The sequence below is a fragment of the Lacerta agilis genome, chromosome 8 (assembly GCF_009819535.1).
Source record: "Lacerta agilis isolate rLacAgi1 chromosome 8, rLacAgi1.pri, whole genome shotgun sequence".
In the NCBI taxonomy this organism is placed as follows: Eukaryota; Metazoa; Chordata; class Lepidosauria; order Squamata; family Lacertidae; genus Lacerta; species Lacerta agilis.
The window spans coordinates 64303390-64324785 of NC_046319.1; the positions used below are offsets into that span (position 1 = coordinate 64303390).

The 21396-nt window shown below is 46.3% G+C and overlaps 1 protein-coding gene across 4 annotated transcripts in view; it reads left to right on the forward strand.

Moving 5' to 3' along the window:
* PTPRU (protein tyrosine phosphatase receptor type U) overlaps positions 1–21396 on the forward strand; it is a 340521-nt gene that overhangs the window by 14980 nt on the left and 304145 nt on the right. The gene's annotated exons all lie outside the window — the stretch shown is intronic.

Below are 21396 nucleotides of genomic sequence, written 5' to 3' on the forward strand. Positions count from 1 at the left end.
TCTCCAGCTAGCCAGGCACTTTTGGAAGCTCACAAGCAGCGTTTGAAATTTAGGACCTGGCTATCGGCCACCTGTGGCGAAGTGAAGATGCTGGGGCACCAGGATGGTGCCTGACATCTCCATCATCTGGAGGTGCCTTGGATCTTGACTGTTTTCAAACACTAGCAACACACCCTGCATAATTCTATCTGTTGAATTTTATCTGCACAATCAGAATGAATTTCAGGAACCAAAAAGTCGTATTGAAAAATGCGTCTTCAGAGCCGCCTAGCCCCAAAATGTCAACTAGACATTCTGCTTTTGGCGACTGTAAGCCTGGTTTAAGGAGCCATTTGGCACCTAGCTTATATGGGTGTCTAACACTGCTCACAAGTAGTCAAGCTAGAGCACTGTAATGCTAAGCTTTGCTTGGCTTCATCATATCTCCATTCCACCCCCAAACTCACCTGGTGTTAGGAAAGCTTAGGGATGGACCGTAATTCAGTGGGAGAGCACCTGCTTTGTACGCAGAAGTCTCTGGCATCTCTGGGTAGGGCTGGGAATGTCCCCTGCTTGAAACCCTGGAGAGCTGCTGCAAGTCTGTGCAGACAGTACTGAGCTTGATGGACCAGTGGGTCTGACTCAGTATAGGGGAGCTTCGCATGTTTCTAGTCCTTTGGAGAGGGACAGGAGCTTATTTTGCTTTTAGGGCAAAGCAGCTTCTGCCCCTGATCTCAGCCCACCTTCTTGCTGCAACTTGTAGCTTTAATTGGTTTCAACAGCAGGCTAACCGTGACCTGTTAAAATTTATGAATGGGGACCTGGTAGCAATCTAAATAAATAAATAACCCATAATACCAAAGTGTGCTGCTGGGGAATGATGGATTGGTGTAAAATGAAATAGCCAGGCCTTCCAGCAATAGACAACCTGATATTCAACTAGAGAGGAGGGAGACAGAGATAGATGATAGATAGATAGATAGATAGATAGATAGATAGATAGATAGATAGATGGATAGATAAGAGTTAGTGTTAGTGAGGGAGACAGAGATGACCAATGTAACAGAGTTAAAAGTTGGACACTTCCCACCAGAAAGTTGTAATATGGCAGCTGGAGGGTTGGTTGGATAATTATGGGATGGGGAATGGTGCTTGCAGTCAGGTTCATTGGCTTTATGTGGGTCTCTTAATTTTACTTGTTCATCTCTTACTGTTTATTTTATTTTATTTTTGTATATAAACCACCCGTGGGGATAGGGCTGGATTAGCTATTAAGCAACACCAGCACATGCTTAGGGCATCAAGGGAAGGGGGCCACCACAGGAATTTTCCATTGCCAGGTTTTTAACATTAATGGTCACAAATTGCTCAGCTGAGCATTCATTTTCTCAGCTGAAGTGTATTAAAAAATCCCAATAGAACAACTATGCAACAAGGCAGGCTGGATGCCTCATCTCTGCTAAGTATAGAAGCAGACATGTTACATAATATTATTTTCGAGGATCTGATCAAAGACTTTTTAATTAGAAAAAAGTAGGAGAATTTCCCCCAAATATAAATCAAGTTGAATTACAGTACACAAAAAGAAACATTGTTTTCCATCATACAGTAAGTTTTGTTTCATTTAAAAATTTATTTTATTTTATTTTATGGCTTATTATTATTTATATTTTGAATTAGATACATATGGGGGCACTAAAATCTTTTAAGTGCTTAGGTATGCCTAAGCCCTAAGCAGCCTTCCTATTTGGCCTGCCAGGCCTTTTCAGTCTAGCCATGCCCACTTGACATTGTGTACAGTGTGAGGCACCTCTGTGGGGAGGGAGTTCCATAACTGAGGGGGCCACAACCGAGAAGGATCTGTCCCGGGCCAGCCCCTCCCCACTACCTCTGAGGGCCAAGGAACTACCATGAGGGCCCTGCCTGCTTCTATTTGTACCTGAGAGGGTCTGTAGGGCAGTCATTTAGACATTTGGGGACTTAAAAACACTAATGTGAGCACATTGAATTAGGCCCACAAATGACTACAATTCCATTCCATTCCTGCCCATCAGCCGTGCTACCTAAGGCTCCAAAGTCCTTCATATAGAAAGGACATAGGAAGGATATAAGAAGTTGCCTCATAGCAGGTCAGACCATTGTTCAATGTTTAGGGTTGCCACATTTCAAAAAGTGAAAATCCAGACACAAAAGATGTTGAGCATTTAGGACATTTAGGTGGTTTCTGCCCGGATACTGTTTCCGGCGGCTGAATCCCAGCTATGTCCAGGAAATTCTGGACGTATGGCAACCCTAATGTAGCTCAGTATTGTCTACACTGGCCAGCAACTGATTTCAAGCAGGAGTCTCTCCCAGCCCCACCTGGAGATGCTTGGGATTGAACCTGGGGCCTTCTGCTTGCAAAGCAGATGCTCTGCCACTGAGCCATGGTCCTTCCCCATATGAGCACCTCATGGTGGTCACGTTGAGGACCCCAGCTCCAGTGCTTACACTGACCGACTCAACAAGGCTACACAGCAGCCCGAGCAGTTCCAGGAGCAGGAGTAGTTCTGCATGCTGCAAGGGCTTTGAGAATAAACTAGCACGGGCAATCACAACAGCTCAAAGTTGGCTTCATTAATCCTAGATTCAAAAAACAAAAATCCCAAGCTACTGCTTTGTGTTCAAAGTTCAAGGAATGAAGATGGTCTGTCAAGGGCACGTATGTCACCTTCCAGCCAAAGAAACCAGACAAGATCAGCTGCATTACTTGCTCCTTTTCTTTGCACCAGAGAGGGGAAGTGCAGCTCAGCAGAGGCCAACAGCACCCAACACCCACCCACCCACCCACCCAAGGATTCAGGCCAGCCTCCACATCTGTTTTCCCTTACATGGATGGAACAGGGCAGGTGGGTCAGTGTTGGGTTTGCAATTCAGCAGCTTATGGAGCTAGAGTTGAGCATGGTAGAGGGACTGCTTATTTCTCTCTCTCTCACAGCTTCTGCCATGGTAGCCGGGGGGAAGAGGGGCTCTCCACTGGATCTAGATCCAGGCATGATTGAAAAATATTCATGAGCAGCCCTGAGGATGGAGCTGCAGTTGACATTCCTCCGCTCGGTGTCTGTGCCTCTCCCCGCCTCAACGCTTTCCTGAGTTAGTGACTTGGAGTTCATTTCTCTGAATGTATATTTCTATTTTCCCAGGTTACTAAACTCTGATAATCACGTCTATAATCCACAATAGTCTGTTTATAATGGGCTCATAAAAAGACGAGGATGAAAAGGATTTGCATCCTTGCCGTTGTTCGGAGGGTGGCCAAGGCAGCAGCACGAGGCAGGTATATCCCACCCTTCCTGAAAGAGCTCAAGGGCACGTACACAGCTATTTCATCTCCCATCCCCATAGCAGCCCTTTTGAGGTAGGTTAGGCTATGAGGCCGTGACTGGGACCACCCAGTGAGATGTGTTGACCAATGGGGATCTGACCCTGGTCTTCTAGGTCCTAGTTCAACACTCTAATCACTCTTTGTGAATTCCTTCAGGTTTTGGTGGCCCACGTCAGGACTGCAAGCTGCCAGCCTTGGTGGAAAATGCCATGTTTGGTGCAACAAGTCAGAAGCCTCTCAACTGTCTGGTTTACCTGCATTAAGCTGGAGCATTTAAGGGGATACCCTCCATGTCATTTTATTTGCAAATGGACCCCCCCCATCCTCCTCTCCTGCTTCTTCTGATTATTGTGTTCCTTGAATGATGCTTGTTACCTCTTGGAACGAGCCGGAGCTGTTTCCCACCTGAGGGGAGAACCTTTTTACGCAGTGAGTGGGAAGATTCATGTAGGGCAAAACTGCTTCCGTTCCACAGTATGTTGCAAGGGCTGAACAGATCAAGAATCCATGGCCAGCTCTGCCCTGTGCAAACATTGCCTTTTCTGGGCACCCATGGCAGGGAAACAGCAAGCAGTGAGCTATGGGGCACAAGCCCGGGACCACACAGTCAAGGTGGGGGTCTCTAAATGTCTGCGACTTACTTTAAGCCCCATATCTTTACAGAACAGGAACACTGCTGCTGTTAGAGTGAAGCTCTAGACCAGTTCCGGGAGACCTCAGACCTGAGTGCGAAAGGTGCCCACCCAAGCTTTCTATCAGGCACTTCCATGGGCCAGCCCCCCCTACTTGCCCTGCTTTACACGATCATTGATGCCTTTGCTTGGCTGAAATGCGTCCCTTGAAGCCTCTTGCTTCCCTGGTTAGAGAGCAGTGCGTGTAGCTAGACTACTGTACAAAGATAACATGCATGCATTGCTCCGCCCACCACCAGCATGTGGCCCCTGGAAGGTTGCTCAGAAGGCAGTGTGCCCCTTGAGCTGGAAAAGGTTCATTGGTCCTGCTCCAGACAGTGACAAAAGCCTTCTTTGCTATGCCCCAGAGAGGGATAGCTTGGTGCAGGGATGAGGAACCTGTGGCCTTCCAGCTGCTGCTGGACTTCAACTCCCATCACCCCTGATCACTGGCTGTAATGGCTGGGGCTGATGGGAGCTGGAGTCAGTGACATCTGGAGGGCACCTGTTCCCCCACCCCTAGTGTTAGTACACTGAGTGGCACCAGTTCCCCATCTTCAGATATCTGAAGGGCTGTCACATGGAAGATGGAGCAAGCTTGTTTTCTGCTGCTCCAGAGAGTAGGACCCAAACCAGTGGATTCAAATCACAGGAAAGGGGATTACAACTAAACATTAGAAATAACTTTCTGTGGGTAAGAGCTGTTTGACAGTGGAACAGACACCCTCGGAAGGTGGGGGACTATCCTTTCTTGGAGGTTTGTAAACAGAGGATGGACGGCCTTCTGTCAAGGATTATTGATTACGGCATTGTGGGGGCAAGGGGTTGGACTAGAGGACTCTTGGGTTCTCTTCCAACTCTACAGTGTTATGATTTTAGGACTTTGGACAGGGGATGTTTCCAGCTTGACCTGGAGAAGTTGAGGATGGGACCGGGGTCCTTCTGCATGCAAAGGAGGTTCTGCGCCACACTGAGCCACAGCCCTTCCCCGTTTGGCAGCCATTGATCAATAAGTGATGTGTAAACGTAGGTTGGAAGATCAAAGCTGGGCTGCAGCCGGCTGAGAGCAAAAGATGCCATGGGGTGTGTGTTGTGGGGAGGGGGAAATGCTGATAGCTTGAGCCACCACCCTTTCTCAAAGTTCCAGCCTGTTTGTGGTAATGTATTCTGGAGAGCCATGGTTAATTCATCCTCTTCCCTGGCCTCCACGTTAGCTCTGCCTCTCTCCTGCTGAGAGCGCTATTGTCTGGAATACTGAGCAGGCATGTTCTCTCTTTGAACGCTTGTTTGGGATTGGGGTCAGGGATTGGAACGAATCGGCTTGGCTTCCGTCCGCCAGATGCGTCTTCCCCAACTGTTGCCCTGTGCGTCTTCATCAGGGCAATGGAGTGTGAGGGATGGAAGAGGTTTTTTTTTTTTTAAGGGGGGGAGACAGAAGAAGAAGAAGGGTGTGCTGCCATGAGGGGACTTGCTCATTGCTCAGGAAAATAAACCTGTGTGTGTAGGACACAATGTTTCAGCATTACAGACTACCTTCTCTGATTTTTTTTTTAAAGAAAATTTTCAACTGTGGCCCTGGCCTGGTGGAAGGCTCTGTCACAAGAGATCAGGGCTCTGCAGGATTTGACATCTTTCCGCAGGGCCTGCAAGACGGAGCTGTTCCTCCAGGCCTTTGGTTGGAGTTCAGTCTGACTCCCCCTTCCCTTTCATAAGAACTTCCATGAAAGTGGCCTCCCAATTTTTCTCACAGGCCCATATAAGTTCAGCACAAACAGTTGGGCCTGGTGAGCATTCAAGGTCCCCAACCCTAATCTGCGGGTTGCCATCCGATTGGATTTTACTCTGACCATGATCTGATTTTATGAAGTATTTTAATTGATTGTCTGATTTTATGTTAATGTGTTATACATTTGATGTTAGCCGCTCTGGGCCCAGTTTTGGCTGGGGAGGGCGGGGTATAAATAAAAGTTATTAAAATAAAATAAAAAAATATTATTGCTGGTGTCCACAGGAGGGGAGAGTGCTCTTCTGCTTGAATCCTGCTCTCAGGTTTCCCCACAGGCATATGATTGGCAGGGCTGGCCTGCCCATAAGGTGGGTTGAGGCAGCTGCCTCTGGTGGTGGGTTCCTGGGAGGCAGCTCCTCTGTGGGTCTCCTGCTTGCCCCTGCTGCTGCTGCCAGAGAAGCAAGGAGAAGCGGCGGCAGCAGCAGCTTCCAGTAAAATCTCACGAGAGTTCCATGAGATCTCACCAGAAGCTGCCGCCGGGAGACCCCAGTAAGTGAGGCTTTGGTGGGCAGGCAGGTGGGGCTGCAATGGAAGAGGAAGTGGCACCTTCCTGTTTTGCCTCAGGCGGCGAAATCAGACGGGTTCCTTCTGCTGGCTGGCAACTTCAAGAACAGGACGCAGGATTATATGGACCATTGGCCTGATCCAACAGGCTCTTCTTACGAGAGAACATTGGGAGAACTCCCTCTCAAGCAATATTTTCTCTTTCAGAATGAAGAAGTATTTTCTCTTTCACAACGAGGGATATTTTCTTCTTCAAAGCAGTGCTTAAAGAAAAAAAAAACCCTCTGAAAAATGGCTGGAACCAAGGTTCAAAGGTGGTCATTTGAGACTTGCCCTGAGATATTTATTTACCCTTGAGGGGCACTGAAGCGTTGAGAATTGGGGGGGGGGGCATAACCCAAGTCTTGGTGCTGAACCCTGGGGCCTGCCAACCCTATCCAAGCTTCTGAAGACAGAATAAGGGAAGGAAGGAGGAATGTGAGGAAAACACTGGCCAAAATCATCTTTGAGAGAGAGAAAAAAATCAATGCCCCGTTCACTTCTTTCTCTCCTACTCCTCTGGAAAGATTTGGCCCTTGGGGCAATGGCAGCCTTGGGGGTGGTTTCAGGCAAGGGCAGGGAGTGCCGGTTCCCTTGGGAGCTATTGCAATGCAGAGGCCACCACCTCTGCTGCTTTCCAGGTCACTAAAGCATCACTAATGCCCATTGATTGGGGATCATGTCGTGTTTTCCCCTTGACTGCCTCCTGGGCCAGTGGGAGAGAGTTCAGTTGCAAACTGTTATTCCCTCCCTGCGGGCTGAGCCCCCAAGCGCTTAAAAGCTAGCATGGCAAATTGAATGAGCAAAGGGCAGGCCCTGAAACGTAAGGGAGGTCCCTGTTTGCAAAGGATTTGGGATGAGGGGAGAGGTTGAGTTTTGGGGGTGGTCCGGAGCAGGGATAGGAGATTTATCTATCTATCTATCTATCTATCTATCTATCTATCTATCTATCTATCTATCATCTATCTATCTATTAGCTTTTTAAGGCGAACCTGCCTTATTCACAACCAAAATGGCCTTTGGAAGAGCCAACTTTCCAAATTCGTACCCCCCTGAATTTTGCATTGCACTTCTGCAACCAAGTAACATAAGCAGAAATACACATGCTAGGGTAAAGCAGGCATTTTAATACAAACGTGAGTGAAAATGACATACAAAATGCATCCTATTGCTTTGCAAAAATGTGCATGTCAGGCAAAATTGCACCAACAAATGTGTATATTAGGAGAGATTTGCTGATGAGTTTTCAGGTCCTTAAATTTTTTTAATTGCAAACTGATGTGGAAATGAGAAGAACTGACAAATGGAAAAAATGAGAAACTGAAATTGGCAGATCTGCTCATCCTCTAGGCCAGAGATCAGTAGTAGAGACCATGCTTTGCTCCAGGTCTGCAGAATAGATCTGGTTAGCCTATAAAGCACCACAAGACTCTTTTGTAGTGCAGAAGGAGCACAGTTAGCTTGGTTGGTTGGAGCCTGGTGCTGATAATGCCAAGGTCATGGGTTTGATCCCCACATGAGCCACCTGCATATTCCTCCATTGCCAGGGGGTTGGACTACAATTCTATGATGCCAAAAGTTGGTGTCTCTGTCAAATCTGAGTTTGAAACCACACCCAGTGAGGAAAGCAGAACAAGCAGCAAGAGCCAGAGACTCAACATTGGGACAGTTTATAGAGACGTGATGCTCAAGAGGGAACCAGCGGACAAATAAATAATGGGACCACATAATAAAACAAAAGAGGGGACCTAATGTGACCAAAAGGGATAATAATACCACTATTAAAAACAAATAGACTATAAGAACAGAAACCTCCATGTTAAGTTCTCTAGCAATTGTGCATTAGAAAGCATTGTATGTTTTCAAAAGAATAAGGAACCCATAAAAATAGGACAAGAAAAATGAACATAATGATCCTCAGTACAAGAACAGAAATAATAAAGCAATAAAGCCACAATCATCATAATGCAATGTGGGAAATAAAAGCCAAGCTCTTTTGCGTGTTAAACTCCCTCCAGATCAGCTACTGTATTATTATTATTTCACTTGTGTTTATATCCCACCTTTTCCTCCAAGAAGCTCAAGGTAGAGTGCATAGGTTTCCCCCCTTCCTCATTTAATTCCTGCAACAACCCTGTGAAGTAGGCTAGGCTGAGAGGCAATGATGGGCCCAAGGCCACCCACTTCTCAGCCAAGCGAAGCAATAAATTAACAAGATAAACCACTTAGAAGCTTTTTTTAAAAAAATCAATAAAATTTGCTAATAAAAAATGGTATGGGGTAGGATCCAAGCTCTAACCATTCTGTTTGCTTCATATCTTTTAGGGGAACTTGTAGGTTTCTCACCATTTCCCACTTGTCTTGTAAGTGCATTCTGTTTAGTTTTTTTTTAAAAAAAGATGAAGCAAACCTTTTACAAGCAAGTGTCCTTGCTGCATGTTGCTGCCAGCTTATCAGTATGGCTTCACCTGCTAAAATTTCTAGTTAAAGTTTCCTTTATTGGCAAACGAGATCTCATCATCATCCAGGGATGCCTTTCTCCTTTACTAGCAACCATGTGCCAAGATCGCTCACAGAAGCATTTTTTTAAAAATCCCTTCTAAAGTCACTCTGACCCCGTAGTCAGCTTCTTTGTTGACAGAGGTTAGCGCAAGAGCCAAACTTCTCTGTGGCTGTCGTCCAGTTTGGTTCCTCGTCATTGCACTTGGTTTGCTGAGTCTAGTGGTTCTTTGGACCTGGAAGGGTTGGATTAACAGCGTGCAGGGTTCTCTTGTCTGTGTGACCAATGTTGACTTTAGGTACCAGGTACCCAAACGCTTTCCTTAAGGGACACAACTGATGCCAGGTCCCTCTCCGCAACCCATGCAACTTTGCAAAACAGGGGAGAGAATTGAAGTTGGGGAAAACTTTGCAAGAAGGAGTTAATTCCCTTCCCCCAGTCCCATCAGTCGTGGCCCAGATCTCTCCCCCACCCCCACCCTGCCTCACTGCATGGCTGCTTTTGGCTGGCATTGCAATCCTATGCATCTGATTAGAGTTGCAGTCCAATAACATTTGATCTAAGCAAACCTTGTGCCCTCCTGTTGCTGTGGACTACGAGTACCATCAGCCCAGAGGGGCCAACTTGAATAAAATATGGGGGGGGGGGTTAAGTCATGCCCCACATTATCAATTACAAGACACAGTGGATGCACACCATTTGACGGGCAATGCCCATCACCTTTGTCCCCACCCCCGTCCCCATCAAATATTTTATTGGCAGGACCTTGGCCCTTAGGAGTTGGCTCCTATGTACCTACCCCAACCAGAACGGTGTGCACTAGCTTGATCTAAGCAACTCACAAACTGAAACAAACTCTGCTGACTTGGGCTGATGGAGGTTATAGTCGGAAACATCGAGGAAGGCTCATCTGAGTGAGCCGCAGACTGGAGAAGAGTTCAAGGACTGTCACTCAAATATAACACATTTCCTGATCAGGAAGCTTAGGCTTTTGGTTTGATCATGCTGTTCCTTGTTTGACCAGGAGCCACCTCAGAAGACCAGCTTCCTTCCTGAGGTTCTTTGATGACACTAATCTCCCTTCTTCCATGCTATAAGCGCTTTATTATTTTTACATCTCATTACAGCAGACATTGCTAATGGCTTCAATTAGTCTAATCCTTAGGACTTGCCAGTGCTTAGACTCCTGTAACTTCAAAATATGGATGCTTACGCTGCATACGGAATGTGGCTTCCTGAGAAATATCAGCCGTCCTTAAAAACAAAGCAAAGCCATGCTAGGGGAGGAGTGGGTGGGTGGGGGATTTGGATCAGCACCATGGCATTGGGGGAGAAGATTTAATTCTCCCCCTCCCTGCAGTTTTCATGACTCAAAGTATCCAATCTAGCTACCATTACCTCTCTCTCTCTGTGTGTGTCTGGAATGACTCCTACCTGCCTTCCTGCCCCTAACAGTAGTGTTCGAGAGGGAAAGGGTTAACCCCCACTTCTCCCACTGTGACTCCTTGATCTAGGCCACACCCACACTGTACATTTAGAGCACTATGACAAAAGTTTAAACTGTCATGGCTTCCACCAAAGAATTCTGGGAGCTGTAATTTCCAGAGTTCCCTGTGAAGAGGGACTGGTTGTTAAACCACTTTGGGAACTCTCAGCACCCTTAGTAAACTACAGCTCCCAGAAATATTTGGGGAAAGGCATAAAGTGATAGCATGGTGCTTTAAATGTATGGTGTGAATGTATGGGGGGGCACTGGGGAGGGGGAGTAGAATAGGGCAGCTTCCATCCTGAACACTTTCATGCTGCAACATTTTGTTGCACGTATCACTTGTTACTTAGCTAGTGTGATGGGCTGGCTGGATGCAGAGGAGGCACCAAGGGAACCCCCGAAGGGGATTGGTGGTGGTGGGATGATGATGGAGAAGAGGGAGGAGGAGGTGTTTGAAGCTGAAGAGGCAACAGGCTTAAGTGAGCAGGAAGAGTCTGTGGCACAGAGAAGTCCAGAATCAGAGGCAAAAGCAGAGGCTGGAGAAGGGGGGGGGCAAGAGGAAAGATGAGTTAGGCTGATGAAGAAGCCAGGGAGACTCCCTCTCCTGTTATGACCAGCTCCCTTCCTGCTTGGTCTCCCAGAACCAGAAGAGGTATGAAGAGGGAGGAGCAAAGACAGGCATGGCAACAGAGTCTCAGATTGCTTGAGAAGTACCCAGGAGAGGAGGAGACCTAGGCAACTGTGGGAAGGTGTGGACCTTCATCCCCCACAACTGCCTCATATGGGCAAGTTTTACCTGCTCTTTATCATAGGTACTCGAAGCTCCCGTTGGCCTTTCTGGAGGCAGGTGGGCAGGAGGTGAAGGCTGTTAAATTGGTAGCAAGCTGACCGCCGTGTTACACACTTAATACCATGTAGCACATTTGCTTGAGCCGTGGCTGCTTAAGCCCCTGTAAACACACTTTCTAATAATCCTTTATTAACACACACTGCATAATGGTCTTGTTAGATGTGTCTGGCAACCTTTCATTTGATTAAATGTCAGGTTCCAAATTTAACATCTGCTATGAGAGCTTTGCTGTTTGCTTTTGCCTTTTTGCCTGGTCACTGCTTTTAATTTTTATCTAATCGGCACGGCAGTTTCTCGCTCTGTTGACTTGGGTGTGAAAGAATCCCTCACGCTCTTTGGCTTTCTGGTCTGGAACAAATTCCCTCAGGTTGTGTTAGGATCTGAGCACCTGTCTGGCGTGGTTGTAGGAGTGGGCAGACAAAGCCCCACTCTTTTCCTTAGGGGTTCTCCAGAGAAGTCATCTTGAGTTTCTTGCCCAAAGCTTGCATGGATCTTAAACAATGCTTGGCTTTTATTGAGCATTTGTTTGTGAGGCAGTTATGCAACAGCAAGCATTCATCCTGATTTGCTTGTGGGGTGTTAAATGCTGTACATCTTCCCCGTTAAGTCTTCCTTCATTCCACACTTTTCGATGCATTTCCCTGTCTTGTGCAAAAACTCAAATTTCTTTTAAAAAGTGGATTTGTTCCACTTGTGTGAGAGAGCACTCTAGTCCATTTTAATTGTTTACCTAAACTGGTATGCACTGGAATCCCTCCTCCAAAGTACCATATATTCTGGCATATAAGACTACTTTTTAATCCAGGAAAATCTTCTCAAAAGTCGGGGGTCGTCTTATACGCCGGGTGGAGAATCTGCGGTCGAGTATATCTCAAACTCTATATTTTAACTGGAAAAGTTGGGGGTCGTATTATACGCCCAGTCGTCTTATACGCCGGAATATACGGTACTAATAGTCTGGAGCAGTGTTAGAAACTCAGATATATAAGCTAGGCTCCAAATGGCAACTTAAACTAGGTTATGGTCATGACAATGGAATGTCTATCTGCCATGGGGGTTCCCTTCAATGCTACGATTCTCTGATCTCAACTACATTGCTTGACTGAGCTTGCTCTTACAAAATAATAATAATAATAAATTGTCTAGTAGCACCTTAGAGACCAACTAAGTTTGTTCTTGGCATAAGCTTTTGTGTGCATGCACATTTCTTCAGATACATGAAAGCTTATACCAAGAACAAACTTAGTTGGCCTCTAAGGTGCTACTGGACATTTTTATTTTATATATATATATATATATATATATATATAGAGAGAGAGAGAGAGAGAGAGACTGCATCAGACCAACACGGCTACCTACCTGAATCTTGCTCTTAGAACAGTTCATTTGTCCCCGTATGCAAAAATTAGAAACACACACAGTGAAAATGGTTCCAGACCAGTTACAGGTAGGTAGCCATGTTGGTCTGCCATAGTAAAAAAATAATAATAATAAAAAATAAAAAATAATAAATCCTTCCAGTAGCACCTTAGAGACCAACTAAGTTTGTTCTTGGTATGAGCTTTCATGTTGCACGCACACTAAGGCAGAAGATTTTAAGCTATGGTCACCAAACTGGCAGTCAGAAATCTCCATGTGGTCGCAATTGGACCTGTGCCAGTAGTAAAATATTCCTGGCACCTGGCTAATTTCAAACACTGGTCTGTAGGCATCTGAAATGCCCTGAGTGCTTTGGGGGTGTGTGTGTAACAAATCTGGGGACAGCTGAATTCAGGAGTGATCAGGATCATTGAGTAGTATATCAGTTTTGGAGACTGAGTAAATTCAGGATTACTTTATCGAGAGAGGATTGGGGTAACTGAATAGTTTTGGAGCAGGATCTCTTGGGAAATTAATAGGGGTTAAATGAATTGGAAGAGGAACAGATCTGAGGTGAACTGGGTTGCATAATAATTCAATAACTTATCTGGAGTGCATTGGGTGGGAAATGAGTTGACTTGTGACATTTTAAATTCTAAATTTACACCTATACATGTAAATTAGTATATGCAAATGCTATGCAGATGTGTGCTGATGATCCCACACCTCTAATAAGTACACAGCAGTGCTCCTGCATTGTTGTATTTAAGATCTGAATGTCTTCCTCAACTGTGACATTGGAGAACGTTGCCCTCCTTCCGGAAACTCTTCGCTTAGGTCGCCAAGCTAATTTAGCCAGAAGTGTGTGGCAACTTGGATCAACGTGGTACTTAATCAATAAACTTGCCCTTCCAGTTGCAATCAGAAATTCTGTCCTCCATTTCAGTGATTGCAGCATTGATTTGCCAGTAGCAGATTTCTCTGTGTTGTGCAGAATTTGCTTATAAAAATTATTACTATTTTTTAAAAAGAGTCTTAGGCTGCTTACGAAGGATTGAGCGAGGCGGTCTGGAAGATAAAAGTGTTGGATTGGGTTCAAGTTCTAGCTGGGTCATTCCCAGGATTCTCTGGGGAAAGCCATGTGCTTAAATTTAGTGTTACATGCCATCCCCCCCCCCCAATCTGTGCAAGATTCCAGGGCGTCCCAGGCACTCACCCAAGGCTGTGTTTACATTGGGAAATCAAGGCAGAGCGGAGACTAGTGTAATCCAAGTTGGTGACTGGTGACCATTATTACTTCTTGTGGGAGCAAATCCCATAATTTCACTATGTGAAGAAGCATTTCCTTTCGTCTTATCCTGTGACAGTCTGCTTCACTGGATCCCCCTCACCCCCCGTTCTTCTGAGATGGAGAGAAAAAAACTTTTCTGTCCGTTTCCTTCACACCATGTATCATTTTGCCCACCTGTGTCATGTCCCTTTCTTCGTCACCTTTTCTCTAAACTAAGGAAACCCCTGGAAAGGAAGGGTGCCCTTGCAGGGGCCTGTCCTCAAGCCACATCTCGTGACTGTTCTGACCCATCCCCAAAGCAGAATCAACATTCAAAGGAGTTCATTCGCTTTGCCGAGCCAGTGTTTCTGGGAATCGGCTTTTGATGTGAGCCAAAGGTTGGGGTGAGGGAGGAGCGGGGAATCATTTCTTCCTGTCGCTGTTATTTCCTCCCGTACTGTCTTGTTTAGGAGGTGAGGATATTCTCATGCTTCTCTTGAACATAAGAGAGGTGTGTGACTGGTTTTCTTTCTTTTTCTTTTTAAATAACATCACCAACAGATGGGTGATTAGATAGGGAGCTGGTCAATTTTGCAGCGACGCGGAAACAGTACAGCTGGGAGCTGATGATCAAAGGCAGCCGGTTTATGCCTGAGAGCTGTACACACCAAAGGCCTGTTTCTCATGACCCAAAGATAGCCCAAAGACACGTTCTCTGTACAGGTAAATGCCGCCGGGAGGAGCCGAAGTTGATTGAGAGATGTCTTGCACAGGTTCCTATGTCAAATCAAGTGCTTTAGGGTAGACTTTTTATATTATACGTGTGTGTTTAAATCATACCCTCCAACATTCCTCCGATAAAAATAGGAATGTTCTATTCAACAGTAATAATAACAATAATGATTTTATTATATACTAGGGCAGGCATAGGCAACCTTCGGCTCTCCAGATGTTTTGGCCTACAACTCCCATGATCCCTAGCTAACAGGACCAGTGGTCAGGGATGATGGGAATTGTAGTCCGAAACATCTGGAGAGCCGAAGGTTGCTGACCCCTGTACTAGGGCGTTTAAACCCGTTAAATTGACGGGCGCTAGAACATATGTGGTGAAACATTTTTAAAAACAGACTGCTCGCCCACCGCCACTTGTAACGGCCGCTGCCGCTTAGAAGTATGTCCACGCGAGCGCGCACCCGCCGCTTCAACAGTTTCGCCCGGCCGCCCGAAGTCTCTGCGCTCCAAGTCCCAACGGCTGTCCGTGGGGCACATGCGCAGTAGCGCAATCCCATGGACACAGGGACTGGACGCAGAGACACTTGCACTTTATTATTGTAGATACCCCACCCATCTGACTAGGTTGCCCCAAGGTTGGACATCTGCTACAGAAGGATACCATGAATTAACACAGACACATTTCTCCTGTCTCTCTCCTGACAAAGGTCATCATACAGGGTGACCAGAGCAGTTTCTGTGCCAAAACTGGGCCTGAACACCAATGGAAATGGATCCAAAAATATCAGTTTCCTCCAAGAGCAATGGAGGCAGCAAAGTAAGCCTTCTCTGCTGCCTTCACTGCCATTAGGTAGGCTCCTTCCAGTAGCACCTTAGAGACCAAGTTTGTTTCTTGCATGCACACGAAAGCTCATACCAAGAACAAACTTCGTTGGTCTCTAAGGTGCTACTGGAAGGATTTATTTTTTTTAAATTTTGTTTCAGCTACAGCAGACCAATTTGGCTACCTACCTGTAACTGGAACTAGGTAGGCTCATTGATGAGCCCTCTCCAGTGTTTGGTTGCATTCAACTTGAGTTTTTCTCCACTTGTGTTTGAGCTATCTCCCAGTTTGTTTCCTTGCTCTAAGCTTTGGAATATACCAGGGAGTCAAATAGGCTCCGTGGTGGTAGAGGGCACTCAATGTTTCTTGTAAGAGGCAATCTCAATGACCCATTGAGTCCAGAATCCTGTCCTCAAAGTGGCCTGAGAGGACCTGAGAGCAACAACACCTCTCCCCGCTTGGGATTCCCAGCAACTGGCCTTCAGATTGCCTCTGACAGCGGAGGTGGATAAAGTATAAATGGGTTTATGCAAGACCCAAGGCAGTGATTCAGCTTACAGCGTTTATTGAGGCCTCAGGAACAGATTTGGGGAACAGGGGAAAGGGTCTGATTTATATACGCTTCAGCCAGCCCCTGGCAACACCCACCTAATGCCTGATTGGCTGCTTTGCACCAGGCAGCGAATCACAATGCAGGCTTCAGAAGCCTGGCCTGCGTTGCGATGTGGACTCAAGCTCAGAGCAGGAGACACTAAGGAACATACACAACAGTAGAACATAGCCATTGTGGCTAGTAGCCATTGAAAGCTCCATCTACCATTCTAATCATCTTTTAAAGCTATCAAGTGGCAATAATATTTTTATTCTGTTTATTGATTTCATAAAATTTATATGCCACTTGATTGAAAAAAGAAATCCCTCAAAGCGGTTTACGAAAAAGAATAAAACAATGGCATTATCAAGAATAAATAATAATAATAATAATGCAATGATAGCCAGTCTGGACTGGCCATCTGTTCAAAATGCTTTGAAGAGAATTTTCACCCTGCAGAGGTGGCCCGTCCCGTTTTGCGGCCTGAAGCGAAATGGGAGTTTGCTGCCCCCATGCCTTGCTCACTTGCGGTTGTGCAGCAGCAACAGCAGTGGTGGCAGTGGCAGCTTCTGGGGAGATCTAGTGAGACCTCGTTGGAAGCCTCTGCCGCTTCTCCTTGCTTCCCTGGTGGCAGCGGGCAAGGCACCCACGGGGACACTGCCCTGTGGGATTCTGCCACCTGAGGCAGCTTCCTCAATCTGCCTCATGGATGGACCGGCCCATGTCCTCTGTAAAGCAGGACGTGTGGCCTCTTCAGAAAGTGCTGTTGCCGATGCCTTAAAGAGCTCAGCCATTGATTTCCTTTGCACAGCTGCTGTTCTTCAGCGCCAGCACCAGGTGATGCAATAAAAGCAGGAGATCAACGCAGAGCCTGTGCATGTCTCCAGGGAGGGCCGGCCTTAGTAATTAAGGACATTTGAGGAGCTGCAGTGGGCCTGACTTCCATGCCAAATTAACAGCCAACAGCAAGGCCTTCTCTGATTAATATTTAAACAGTGTTTTTAATGTTTATAAAGTGACTTCTCTTCTTGACACTTGAAATGGGCCCCTTTCAGGCTCGGCTGCAGAAGGAGATTTTTTTTTATTATTATTTTATTTACTATCAACGCCTTCTTGCTGGGACAGCAGCACAGAACTGCAAATCTATACCAAATGACCCAGCCTGAAAACAATTCTTTATCCGAAAACAGGTTTCAAGAGACACTGCGAAAGCAGACGTCACGAAAAGGGCGACTGCCTGCCAGACTCCTTATTTTATCATAGCTGAATTTGGAGCTGGTGCTTAGCCAATTGGCACCACAGAACAGCAGTATCTCCGACCCTGTCTCTGCTCCTTATGTGTCCTCAGTTACCAGGACCATCCATCCCTTGAGATATACATCGGCTCTGGGTCCATCAGCAGTAGGGTAGACAGGTCAGGCACACCCCAGACCTTGAGATTTTGGGGCCCAAACCTGATGCCTGGGGGACGCCCCTGGTGATGTCACTGGGTTAGCCCCTGGAGATGGAGGTTAATTGGGAGATTGGAGTGGAGGAGGGTAGATCCCCTCCTCAGTGTATATGCTATAATTTGCAGCCCACGCTTGCTGGGCTGAAGCTTCTTACCTGCATGCACAGTTTTCTCGTTTTATTAAAGGCGCTGTTGTCCAACTGGAAATTCAAGCCCTCTACCTGCCACCTGCAGAAAGCCAGGCAAACCTGGAGACATCAGGTCAGACTCTGGAGGTCTGGCATCGCTAATCCCCTTCTTTTATTGCACTGTGTGGTGGTGGCACTGGAAGAAAGCAGCAGCTCAAAGGAAATCAATGACTGAGCTTTAAGACATCGGCAACTGTGCTATGCCTTCATTCTCTTCTTTGGGTTTGGCTGCCTTAACTCACTGAAAGGAACTGCGAAAACAGGAGCTTAAATCTGGCACTAGAAGATTGATTTTTGGAATACCCTTTGAAAAATATTTTTGAATTTGCATTTGTGGCCCTTTTCATGACTCTGACGCGTGATTTGCATGCACAATTTATCTGTGTCGTGTCAGATGATAAATTCTGCACACAAGGATCTGATTGCGTTTGTTCAGAGGCATACCATTTTTGCAACCGATGCCCCTGACTTTCCAGTATGCTGAGGGAGGGAGAGGGAGAGAGAGAGAGAAAGAGAGAGAGAGAGAGAGAGAGAGAGAGAGAGAGAGAGATAGAGATAGAGAGAGAAACAAACACCTCTACCCAATTTCTCAACACCATGCATAATCTTGGACGCCTCTTCCATGTCCTTCTTTACTCTTTCTATGTTGCGAACCACCCTGAGATCTAAGGATGAAGGGCAGTATACAAATTTAATAAATAAAATAAACAGCCTTTTAAACGAAAGATCCCAGACTAATATCTAGGGTAGATACTAGTCTGGGCGCCCCACAATCCTGTTGTGGTAAGCAGTCTCTGGGGTTGCCTGCCCATAAATCAAGGCCTGGCTGAACTTGCCTGGGGTTGGAGGCAATTGTTCTTTGCTTGTTCGACTCCTGTAATCTCAGCGGCTCTGGCAACTGCTTAGCAAATGGGGCAGCTTCTCCCTTAACAGCTGAGGATCATCTTTCGCCCGGAGGCCCATGGAATTGATGGCCTCCATAATTTTTATCTCTGCTGTTCGAACTACAGGTGTTTCTCTCCACCGCAGAAGTGTCTGATCCTCCTCCTGATATTTACAAGCTGTTTGCTCCCCTTTGCACCCCGAGGTCTTGGGTTCCACAGGTGGCTAAGCTTTGGTTTTCAGCCTTTTCTATTTCTAAAGTTGTGCCGCCTGCAGGACTGACGACTTGGCTCCTCCGTGCTTTCCAGCGTGATTCCAGATCTGGTTAGGGTCGTAAATTGGGTTGGGGAGAGCGATGCTGCCACCTCGGCACAGCTGCTTGAGGGCAGTGCTGTGCAGAAATTCCAGGGAGAATGGAGCTCATGTTGTGGGCCGCTGAAAAAAAACACAGGCTTGCATTTGTTTACATAGGGTTGGGAATGTGTTAGGTATTTGGCACAGGTGCAATAAGACCAGCAATGGAGAAATGTGACTCTCATCTGTTGTGTGGGTTAGAGAGCTTTTAATCAGTACCCGTGATTCTGGATTACAGTTCTCTGCACTTCATCTGTTGAATGCAAGCTGATTCCATGGGGTAGTGGAAAAAACTGGGTGGGGTGACTGGCAGTAACGGGTTGCATCCAGCTAAATTTTACCCAGAGTAAGCCCACTGAAATTAATGGACCCAAATTAGTTACGTCCATAAATCCAAACGGATCTACTCTTGTCATACTCGTACTCTCCAACATTTCTCTGATGAAAATAGAGACGTCCCATTCCATAATGATAATTTTACTATTTTTACCTCACACATCTTACTGGACTGTCCCAGCCACTCTGAGTGGCTTCCAACATAATAATAATAATAATAATAATAATAATAATAATAATAATAATAATAATTTATTTATACCCCGCCCATCTGGCTGGGTTTCCCCAGCCACTATGGGTGGCTTCCAACAAAATATTAAAATACAATAGTCTGTTAAACATTAAAAGCTTCCCTAAACAGGGCTGCCTTCAGATGTCTTCTAAAAGTCTAGTAGTTGTTCTCTCTTTGACATCTGGTGGGAGGGTGTTCCATAGGGCGGGTGCCACTACCGAGAAGGCCCTCTGCCTGGTTCCCTGTAACTTGGCTTCTCGCAGCAAGGGAACCGCCAGAAGGCCCTCAGTGTCCGGGCTGAACGATGGGGGTGGAGCTGCTCCTTCAGGTATACTGGACCGAGGCCATTTAGGGCATTAAACATAAAAAAACCTTCCCTATACAGGATTGCCTTCAGGGGTCAGATAACTCCATACCCACCAACATTTCTCCAATGAAAATAGGACATCTTAAAGAAAAGTGGGACATTCCGGGATCAAATCAGAAACCAGGATGGCTTCTCTAAACCAGGGACACCCCTGGAAGATAGGAACACTTGGAGGGTCTGCATACTCAGTCATGGTACCTCCCACCACTCTTCTTTGTCCAGCCAGTCCCTGACAGTGTTTCACAGAACCCCCCCCCCCCCGCCCCTCTTTGGAATGCAGTGCAAAAACTGAGCCCTCTGCTCTTCCCTGCTAGGACTTTGAGGGTGTTTCATTAAACCGTTGATTCTCTTTCGGTGTGCAGACAATTTCTGATGGAAGTGTTCCCCTTCTGATCCCCCCCCCCTTGTGCGGAGGAGAGCCTCGTTCAGCGACCTTTCAGAGAGCTCTCAGAATGAGAAAACAAACAAGGCTTTAGCCTTGACTGGCAGTTCCAATTAGGGAAGAGGCAGGAGGGTGGCGGTTCTGCGCAGAGGAGGCCTCACCTGACGCATCTGCTGTGATGACTGGCAGGTGCCCCTAGCCTGGAAACGGGACTGGATCGGCCCACCTGCCATGCTAGCAGCTGGTAGGATTTTGCCCTTATTAGATCCTATGTTTGTGTGGGGGGTGGGAGGGAGGAAACAGCTGCTGCTTCTGGGCGTGGGGTGTGTGTGAGGATCACGGGTGACGTTCCCCCCCTTCTTTGCTTTCCCCTTGGAGATTCTGTGATCTACTTCTGTTTGTGCAACGGACAGAAAAGCTTTTGATCTTTGTGAGTTCAGAAGCTGATGATAATGATTCCAATCGATGGCAGGAGAGTGCAGGGGAAAATGTGCCTTTAAAGGCATCAAGGGGGTGGAGGAGGGTTATACTGGAAACGGAGAGCTGCTCTAATGTAGCAGTGGTCTTGCGGATGTGATAGTATGCGTTGGTCCTAGGATGAGGATGGCTGAATCCTTGCCTTTCTCTAGTATAGGGATGTGGGAGATTTGATGTGTCTTTGTCTTCGGCCAGACTGAATGGAAATCAGGCCAGCAAATACGATCAGTATTTGTTGATACAATGGCTGTTTTTGAGTCTGCAGACAACACATAATTACTTTTTAAAGGTTGTTTTGATGTTTCCTTCACATTGAAATGAATGTAAGTTCCTTATGTTATGTAAATAGATGTGCAAGTTATGTAGTTTACATAAAATAGCAGGCAGTGAGATAAGTAATATACTGTAGTATTTGGGAGAAACTGAACTGTAGGGGAATGGAAACAGTTCTATTTCTGAGAAATGGAGGTTGGAACAAAAACCACTGCTTTCTTACATCCCTACTTTTGTTCCTCAAATTCATGGCCTACTCTGAGTAAGATACAGCCCCTGGAAAAGTGGCTAAAGGGTAGCCCCCCGACCTTGTTCACCCACTTGCCCATGGGCTGATCTGGTGGCTTTCTATGAAACCATTGAATAGGCTATGAGTAAGAAATAAGTTAATTTTCATAATTCCACCCATAGCTATTTTCCACCGTTTTATTTTCCCAGAATGCCTCAGGCACTGTGTCGTTCCAGGGCATTCTGGGGGGGGGGGAAACCTGGTGGCT